Here is a 9,870-nt window from a genome sequence, read left to right as displayed (position 1 = left end):
TTAGTCATTTTCCCCTTCCTAAGTTTTGGATCTTGTGAATTGTCCTGTAAAATATCGTACATGAAAATTCTTGAAGGTCGAATCTATTATAAGATCGATTATATTGGACTCTATTTTTCTTTTAATTGGTTTAATGTACATTCGATTGGTCGATTATTGCCGTAAATAGGATAATTTAGAGCGCAAGTCTTCTTAATGTATTGTGATAACAACACACACATGCAAACATTCACATCTTATTTTTAATATCTTGGGTATTTACAGAAAAATTCTTAATAAAGTAAAAAAAATCATAAAACTTTGATTTTTACATCAAAATTCTTTTTAAAACTTCATTGCGGTCGAGATGTGCGCGTGCACTACAAACTTTATTGCAAAAAAGCTTTGTCTTTAGTTTATTTTTAGTAATAATTAAGAGAATTATGCGCAAAAGCTGTATAAATTTTACAAGATAACGGATTTGACAATATAAAAGAATTTTTGCGAAATTATATTTATAGTAAAATATACATTTATAGTTACTGCAAAGAATGCGACGAAAAATCATATAAATGTGATTTCCTGTTTTATTTATACTATCAAAAGCTGCGGTTTTTCAATTCCAACGGAATGGAACACATGAAACTCGTATATAAATCCGAGACATGAAACAGACTTCAAACCACAATATATATAGGTTTAATGTGATACGTAAATGGAAGAATACATTTCCAATGCTGACATGACATTCGGCAAATGCTGCAGGCTAAGCAACTAATTAAAATTCCGCAGTTCTGTGCAAATAATACGACCGTTTTCAATCGGAATAATATATCGCGGAAAAAACTATTTTTTACTCGCACACACACACACATACACACATATATACACTCATATGCATATACCTCCAAATTTTTATTGAAGGATGTATTTATTATACATATAGCTTTTCATCAGTTGTTTTTAAATTATTTAATAATATATTAATTATTATTTTCTTTTGATCCGATTATGTACAATTGTAAAAAATTCAAATTACTTAAATGACTTTCTTATTTTCTATAATTCTTTATGCTGTGAGAAAATGTTGAAGATATGATAGCTCTTCAATGAGATGAGACCAATTATTTACAGAACGATAACTGAAAATTAATTTGAAATTGCGACCATAGAGACATCAAATCACCAATTAAGAAATATAATTAAATTTCTTATCTAATGAGAATATTATTTTGTAATATTATTTTGAGTATTTTGACATTTCGTAATATTATCTCCGAGATATATTACTGTATATCCGAATGTTGCTAATTTTACTCAAAAGCATATTACTTAAGATTAAGATGAAAGGAAAATGTTGAAATCACGAGATTGCATTCAATGTATGAAACATTGCTTTTAACTAAGATATTTTCTGAAGAATAACAGTGTCGATTGATAATTATATCAGTAACACATATAAAACATATAATACATATAAAAAAATACATATAAAAAAATAATATGTATTTATAAGTATGTATATATATATATATATATATATATATATATAAAATTTAATATTTATAGTATAATATATTCTTTTATTTTGTAATTATCATATACATAATTATAAATTAAATCAAATTAATTATTTAATTTTTAAAAAGTATACTGATATTATTTTGCGTGTACATATTACAGAGAAAATTATTATTAATACTATTATAATTACTATTATATTTACAAATGACTTTATGCTTCTTATCTCGATTGCTCTCCGAATGTGTTCAAATGAAAATGAAAAGTTCTAATTATAATATTTATGGTAAAAATTCCGCGGTTTATTTATTGTAATTTATTTATATAATTAAGCGGAACACACACATACACACGAGAGATCGTATCCATGACATGCACGCTGTTTCCATTTTATGAGATAAATCACTTTGACCTTATTAACTACAGATTCCCTTCGTTTAATCTTTAATTTCAAATCAAAATCTTTTCAATAGTCCTTTGCACTATCATCTTGCGTACAAATCTTTAGATCTCCTTTTTTTGCAACTATTATGGTCGGTGGAATCGGCCAGCGTCGAAAGTTCGCGTGAAAGAGAGATTCTTTATTATCATCCTACCACTTATATGCCCCTACAGTTTTTCTCTATCTCTTTCTATCTCTATTCTATACTCTCCAAGAGAAGCGAGCTCACATTTTAAGAAAGCTAAGAGACTTCGCACAGAGAATAAAATGAATGAATTTCTTGTGACAACGAAATGCCACCGTTTTCGCGATATAATATTACTCGCAAATAAAATATTTTGTTGACATTTCTATGCATTATGCTCTTAGGTTGTTATCATGAAATTTATGAAATACACAAAATTTTCTTTTGAGCTTCTCTATTATATATTTAAAGAAGAATGATGACAACAGGCTAAGTATTTATATAATTAAAATGCGTGTAAAATTCTGCGTATGCAATTACTTTACAGAATTTACAGACTTTACGGAAGTCGAGAAGATTTAAAGTGACGGTTTATCTCGTTAAAGAATGTGATCACTCGTTTGTAAAACTCTATCAATAGAGTGATTATGTTGTTTTGAATATCATTCAAAATTTTGAATTCATGATAAAGTAGATGTAATTTTGATTTCGCTATCGAAAAATTTTAAGAGAGATCTTCTTTTGTGATACTTTCAAACATTTTTAACAAAAAATAAAGAAAGTGAAGTCACATTTCCACCCGATATGTCTGACACAGTTTGAACAACTCCGCTCGTATACTTTGTCGAACGGTATTAGCAGCTGCCGTCATTTCCGCTCAATAAAAACGTGCTAGTTTGTCATCATACTAGATTGACGTTTATCACATGCAAGAAGAGTCTCGCTTCTATCAAAATATGTATTAGGTAATATGGCAGAATCTTTGGCAAATTCAAAATCAATTTTTATCTATTAGTAAAACTGTGTCATAGAATTGTATGAGTAATTAATAAGAGCATGTAAGAGTATCGAAGCTGCTGCGGCATAAATAAATATAATTATAAAAATTTTAGTCTTTCTATAATTTTAAATATTAAATTGTTTTTATTAATTACAAAAATACAATATCGGAAATTGAAAAACAACACAGAAAAAATCATCCTCCCTTTTTCTCTTTTGTTAAAAATATTATGTTTTTATTAATTACTGATGGGATAGAAAGAGGAAGAAAATACTCTGTATACTTTCATATAATAACTTGTTTACTTAAACAGGCTCGTGCAAACTTGATAGTCTTTCCACGAGCGCACGTGTTGCTCGATTAGCATTAGGCGTATTACGCAATAAATCAGTTGGATCAAACATTTATCAACGAATCTTTAGGACCATCTTTAGGAACATCTCACAATATTTTAATAATATATTCTAGAGATAAATGGAGTAAAAAATTTTAATACCAAATTAAACCTATAATAATTTTTAAATTGTATGCTGATGAAAATTTGATATTGTATAAAATTGCTCATTTAAGCCCATAACTATACTTACACAGATATCGATGTGTCAGCTGTTATTGATTTTTACAAGACAAATAATAAATAAATTGATTTCCACAAACATTTCTCTGATCAAAACAAAAATAAACTTCATCACATTTTTTAAATATGTAAAAAATGTATTAGCCTTATTTATCCCCATTTATATATAATAATTATATTCCCATTTATGTATAATAATTTATATATAATAATATGTAATTTATATATAATAATTTCAATCTTTTAAATTATTATTCAGGAAAGAATTAAATATTTTACAATATTTATAATTTATTAATATTATAGCTGACCGACGTAATATTTTGATATACATAAGAAATGATAAAATCAGCTAGTAAAAATGAATATTACTTGATTTGTAAAAATTAATAACAGATGACAATTATAGAATAACAATTATAGAATAAAATTTTTTCTAAAAGGAAATACAATACAATTAATAAATCCTCTGCTTCGCAAAATCCTTTGCATCATACGAGTACTACGGATTAGTTAATGCTTGTTTTCGAGGAAAATCGTGCAATTCTATAAATAGGAGTCTTCTATGGAGAATCTCTCTCAAATGTACCGCAAATACACGCATTCTAAAATAGCTCCAACTCGATTAATATATGTGTATATTCAGACACGATTGAGGTACAATGTGTTAAGACTCTAGTATAACAATTTAGATAATTTAACCGTGCGCGCTGCTCTATACGTGGCACTTGACTCTACATTTTTTTTTCCGTTGACGTTCGCTGCGTACCCTTCAAACGCGCTCGTGCGTCACGTACTTGTGATTATGATCGAGGCACCACGGGGGTTGAATTCAGTAGACCGAAAGATTGTGATAAGCGTAGAAAAAAATAGCGAGACAAGAGGAAGTCACCGCTCACTATCGAGAGCAATTAATGTCAACTGCGCAATATTCTTTTCTCTACATTTCACGAGGGAGTTTCTAAGTAATAAAAGAGAAGAAAACTTAACGAAAGGATTAAGATTCCTCCCCTTGCACATATATTTCATTCCGTTCGCGAAATTATTGTCCCAGTTAATCTCTCGCTTCATTCAACTCGCAATCTTACAAACTTTTTTTATTTCAAGCGAAACTTTTGTTGATGCTCTTCTTCGTTTCTGATTCATGAATGTGCATTTCCTAACGTCGCTGATGTTCTCCTACATATTCATTTTTTAATCCGGTCACAGTCGTTTGATCTTATATCATGTGGATCTCCTCCGTTTTATTCGTTTTTTTCATATCAATTTAAAAATCAGTGACATCGCGTTACCTTCTCTCAGCAATTACTGTAATTATTTTCTGTAGAATTCGCAACCGATCAAAAAAGGACATGTCGAATATGCTGATACAACCGACTAGCGAGATAATCTTACAGATATAGTCAGTGTCCTTCGAAAAATTCGGCGATCATAAAAGTTGGCGAGTCGCCGTTACTTATCGTCAGAGATTCTTTCGGAGAGATCTTTCCTGGGAAATGCTGATATGTATTATATTGTTCCGCAAAATATTCGATGGTTTTATTTAAGGATACGAGGATGATTACACGACTGATACGACGAGATAATCGTCACCCTTTACCGTAATAGAAAATTGAATAAAGAAAATTTTCCTCGTTCGATTCAGATTGCGGAAGGAATATTTGAGATTCACGTTGAGAGAAGAAATACGAAGACTGATCGAGATTCGATTCTATTAATGATCTTACAAAATTACACGTCCAAAATCAATGAGCAGCGCAAGTCTTATGAATCAAAGTCAGATTTCTTTGTTTTTTTTCCTTTCCTTTAAATAATCTTGAGCTGCCTAATATCGTATAAGAAAAATGCATAGCCTCTCATATATGAAATAATAATGTTTCTCTACAAAGCTCTGGAATTCTCATGAGGTGCGATTAGTCTCGAGATGCACAAGAAAAAAATCTCGTCATCTACTTGGTGAAGCTTCGATTAAACTTTCCTAATAAGATGATGAAAGAAACATTACACGTGTCACTTTGTTAGATCGACGTAACGATACATAATCGTGACAAAAAAAAGCTATAAAAGACTATTCGCGTAGAATAGAGGCTGTTGAATCGATACGGAAAGCATTAAAACGACATAATAAAATTATGAAATAAACGATTCGTTCACTCTTTTAAGAGTACTCGACAAGAAAGGTATCGCGAATACCCATTCGAACGTACCTTTTATTCGAATAAATTGCAATTACCCAGTTTATGGCGTGCAAAAAGTTCTATTAATCGGAAATACGCTTATTTTATAAGTCCAGTAAAATTATATATATATATATATATATATATATATATATATAATTATCTACATATCTTATCGTATATGTACACGATAAGATATGTAAAATATATAGATCCATTCTCTAAATCCATTACCAGTTTTTTCGATTTTATTATTATTTTTATTTTTCTTTTATCTGCATGTTTATCACGATTAACGGTATCAAACCAAATTGTTTGATACAACGAAAAACAAAATGCACAAGCGGTAGAGAAGATAACTATAATAATATAATATTAAAAATAATAAAATATATTAATAATGATAAAATAATTTTAACAATGAAAGAAAAGTTATTAGAATTAATATGATCTATAAACTAATGGAAACAATTTATTGCAATTTGTTCCTCGATAAGTAAGAGGGCCTTAATGAAAATCTGCTAATAACAATATTGTCTTTAATTTAATTTAATTAATTAAAACGAGATAGAGCATATACAGTTTACTTATATTATAATGGTAAATTTCATCAATCTATGAATTCATAAAGCAAACATCTTATGAAGGTAATATTTTAGATAATTTCAAACATTTCGTAAATATAATTAAGTTCACACACATAAACTTCCCTAACATTATCCTCAATCTGAAATAAGCAAGCTTGATACATCTGTAACTATAATGATTTATAGTAAGCATAATCCCCACGTTTAAGATTGATAACTCTCTATCAAATTATAATAAATAAATAAATTTAATAAAAGACGATTATTTTTCATGACTTTTTCGACATAAACTCAGAAACAATTTCAATGTATATTTATCTTATAATTATTTTATTAAAATTATGCAGAATATGATCTGGAATTATGTAATTTAAAATCAATACTGAATTTTTCTGATATAGTAAAAGAAAAACATCTTGCGAGAGAGAAAATTTCAAACTTTCTGTCAGACTTTGAAGGATTATCGACAAACAATTTCTTTCGCACCGTCTGGAATTGTCGTTAAATAATTTCTTTAGCAAAAAAATGATTATACTCTTGCTATGGTGCGTGAATAATTCAATTCTTTTTCTTTTTTTTTTCAGATAACATTCTCGCAAACTAATAATTTTATTCGGGCTTCAATATACGAAATGGAAGTTCTATACTCTTTCTTCGATTCGTTGAAAGTGAAAAAATAACTAAAATTGAATATTTCAAATATTCTTTTTTTCGATGTTATTTTATTGTGCGCGTGGATAATTTATAACTTTCAACGCGATTCGAATCGAACAAAGTGCATTAAAAATGAAATTTTAAGCAATAAATTATTTTGCTTAATGACAAATGCAGTTAAAACATATATAAAAAGTAATATTTAATAGTAATATAATAATAATATAATAGTAATATTTAATAGTAATATTTAAATCCTTCCAAGTAATATTAACAAGTTTTTTTAAATATCTTTCTGTTTCTCCCTTTCTTTAGTATTTCATGTTTTAGATTTTATTTTAACATTTATTTTATATTATAGATTCTATACTTTAGTAGATTCTAATTCAGAACATTCAATTTGGTTCCAAATATGTATTCTGATAAAAAAGATTAAATCGAATGGATCATGAAATTGTAAATACAATAAATCCAATCGTTGCTTATTATATATGCATTAATTATTCATAAATTTTAATTTCGTACCGCTCTGCATTAATTTTTACATTGACGCAAGACGAGGATTATGAAAATTATAATTGGTAATGTGATAACAAAAATTCAAGCTGTCGATAGAAAAGAAAAGAAATATAAATATAAATATATAAATATAAATATATATATATATATATATATATATATATATATATATCCCTATCACAAATATCATTGAATGTAAAGAGCCTAATATTTGTCAAGACTATTCATAGTTCGTTTTTATTTCAAGATCCTTTTAAAGTTTTAAGATGCTAATAATTGTTTTGTAATTAATTTATAATATTTTAAGATTATACTTGAGATAGCTTTAAATAAGAATGGACTATGAATATCAGCCTACATCGCGCCACTTTAGGTTCCTCGTTACTCGTTATTTCGCCGTTGACAAAATGAATGAATCGCGTCACCCAGCAACGTCACACACTACGTCACAAGATCATTCTGGAATCTTATTTTTACGATGGTTTCTTTCATGTCTTCGATAACAAGGTTCAGAAACAAGAACTAGAAAGGCGAAGCGATCTTTCAACGCCAAAAATATACAATTCATTTTCTACCACATGGTGTGCTATTTCTTGTATTTCTTATTTTATTTCTATTTCTTTTCGATTAAGGAATCAAATTTTCTGATAATCATTTTCTGTGATAACAAGATAAAATCCAATAATTTATATGATCTTTATATAATAATTATTAATATAATTTACATAAAATACTATTTTTGTACTCTTCTGATTGTTTCTCTGAGTTTTCAAATTGACCGGTTTCATTGGAATGTGAATAAAAGCGAAAGAATTTTATGATTTATTTTCTAGACTACTGTCGAATAAGATCAATCTGTCTGTGTGTGTCTATATAAAAAAGAGAGAGAAAAGTGCAAAATTCTATTCCCATAAAAAGTTTTGTCGATCCTCCAAGCTAAGTGAGCAGTTTCTATTCAATGTATGCAGAAAGGGAGAGTTAGTTCCGTTCTTTCTTCTGCGGATTGGGACGATAGTGTTACCTCTAGTTATGGAAATACATAAAGATGGAATCGCAGAAGAAATCTGAGTGGATGTGTCATAAAGAGAAAGGAAAAGAATAATAGAAAAATAATAACAGGGAAGAAACCGAAAAATTGGACAGTGCAAGCGCAAAATGAGCGAATAAAATTTGCATCGGCAAAATATGCCACAAATACAGCGAGTGCGTATGAATACTCATAACTCGCATTTCTTGGATTTTTACAAGTACTTTTTCTCGAACTTGTTTTACTTCTGAAACTTGCACGAAATTTTTTATATCTACTTTACATCTATATCAATATTATATATCAATAATTCTATATCATTATTATATATCAATAATTATTTAGTCAATTTACAGTTCTCGTTCTTTTTCTGTACAATTGATTTTAAAGTATTGATAAAGAAAAGAAATGATTTTTTTTTAAAGTCATCTTTAAAAGAAATCGTGAATGAAAACACCAACGAGCGAGCAAGATCTTGATCTTCATTATCTATATACGTTGTATCGCATATATGTAAAAATACGTGAGGTATTTACTTTTTCAATTATTAAAGTTGTTATCTTAGCATTTCCTCTCTCTCTTTTTTTTTCTTTTTTCTCTCGATAAGTAAAAATTACTATTATAAAGATGAAGAAAAAATCTTAAGCTTTAATTTTAAAAGCTTTAAGAATCTTTATATAAAGTTTAATTTATGGCAATTATTCTTAGAATTCTAAGTAAATTTCCGTAAATTCTTCTCTAATAATGGAATTCTAAAGATAATTATTTGTTTTTAATCATATTGAAATATATACCACATAGGGAATAACCATCTTTTTGTAATAAATTTCATATGAGAAAAAGTAAATTATAAAGCATACGGATTTCAAAAGCATTCGCTTTATGAATATTTAATACATAAGTATGTACGCAATGTCGATTTTAATTTTCTAGAGATAATGGTTTCTTTTTAATCGATCTTCCTATGATGCATTTCATTGCATCGGAATAGAAATCCAGCAATAAGGCGAAAGGTACGATATGCGTATAAATGGAGGAAAAAGTCAATCGCTATCAAAGGTCGTCCTTTAAAAGCCATCTAGTTGAATGTTAAAACGCAAGAAAATTGAATAGTCGAAGGAAAATCGCTAATGAAAAATTACGCCATCGTGTGAACAGCGGGATTGGCAATTAAGTGCTGTTGCAGGTAGTGCAATAAAGCATTTTCAAGAGAACGAGATGTCCACGAGATTCACGCGACAGCGAAGGCAGCTTAACTTTATTTTCGCCGTAAATTCTTCTTTACTGCATCACTTTAGTTCCCGCAAGCGTAGCAGATATTTATACAAGTGTTTATGCAATCCTAAGTTTACGATTATAAGACACAAAGGATCTCTTTCGATGTCACAGATTTTCTCAATTATTTTATCAAAATTTCTTTCT

The 9,870-nt window shown here is 28.4% G+C and overlaps 1 long non-coding RNA gene across 2 annotated transcripts; it reads left to right on the top strand.

Annotated features, from left to right (window-relative positions):
* Positions 1–7,885: 7,885 nt before the first annotated feature.
* LOC145975742 (uncharacterized) lies at positions 7,886–9,829 on the top strand. 2 transcript variants are annotated; one of them, XR_014440076.1, is made up of 4 exons: positions 7,886–8,002; positions 8,255–8,624; positions 8,874–8,976; positions 9,440–9,829. It is a non-coding gene; the product is annotated as an uncharacterized LOC145975742 (long non-coding RNA). The 2 variants fall into 2 exon arrangements; XR_014440073.1 differs by having other exon boundaries at positions 9,382–9,829.
* Positions 9,830–9,870: the final 41 nt, after the last annotated feature.

The sequence above is a fragment of the Camponotus vicinus genome, unplaced genomic scaffold, assembly GCF_025532165.1.
Source record: "Camponotus vicinus isolate PSW18456_S1 unplaced genomic scaffold, iyCamVici1.0 SCAF_1, whole genome shotgun sequence".
NCBI lineage: Eukaryota > Metazoa > Arthropoda > Insecta > Hymenoptera > Formicidae > Camponotus > Camponotus vicinus.
Note: the sequence above shows the minus strand (reverse complement) of the source record. Positions and strands in the feature narration are given on the sequence as shown.